This window comes from Rana temporaria, chromosome 10, assembly GCF_905171775.1.
Source record: "Rana temporaria chromosome 10, aRanTem1.1, whole genome shotgun sequence".
Classification (NCBI taxonomy): Eukaryota; Metazoa; Chordata; class Amphibia; order Anura; family Ranidae; genus Rana; species Rana temporaria.
Window position 1 is genome coordinate 32,673,415 of NC_053498.1, and position 714 is coordinate 32,674,128.

The following is a 714-nucleotide window of genomic DNA, read 5'->3' on the forward strand; positions in this document are numbered from 1 at the left end:
TTTAAGGAACAAGATTCCTCCTTTTTCTGTTAAGGCGCACTCGACCAGGGCAATAAGTGCTTCATGGGCAGTACATCACCAGGCTTCGATGGCTCAGATCTGTAAAGCTGCAACTTGGTCTTCAGTCCATACATTTACCAAATTCTATCAAATAGATGTAAGAGGACATGAGGATTCTGCCTTCGGGTGTAGTGTGCTGCAGGCAGCGGTCTAGGGCTTCTTGTCTGTTAACGGCCTGCCTGGATCTGTGTCTCCCACCCTTCATTGAGCATTGCTCTGGGATGTCCCACTATGTAATGAATAGAGGCTCTGTGTCCTGTGGTGTACGATAAATAAAATAGGATGTTTAATAACCGCTTACCTGTAAAATCCTTTTCTTGGCATATACCACGGGACACAGAGGTCCCCCCTTCTTATGGGAACCTTACTGCTTTGCTACAAAACTGAGGTACTTCCCTTAGGGGAGGGGTTATATGGAAGGGAACTTGTCTTCATTGGTTGTGCCAGTGTCCAATCACCTCTGGTGACCATACAACCCACTATGTAATGAAAATAGGTTTTGTGTTTCCCGTGATGTACTCCAAGAAAAGGATTTTACAGGTAAGCTGTTAATAAAAATCCTATTATTGTCTTCAGTTAGACTAGCAGTTTTTGTCCTTGCATCTGCCCATTTTAAATTGTGTATGGTTAGCATTAAAATAGTATAATGTGCAG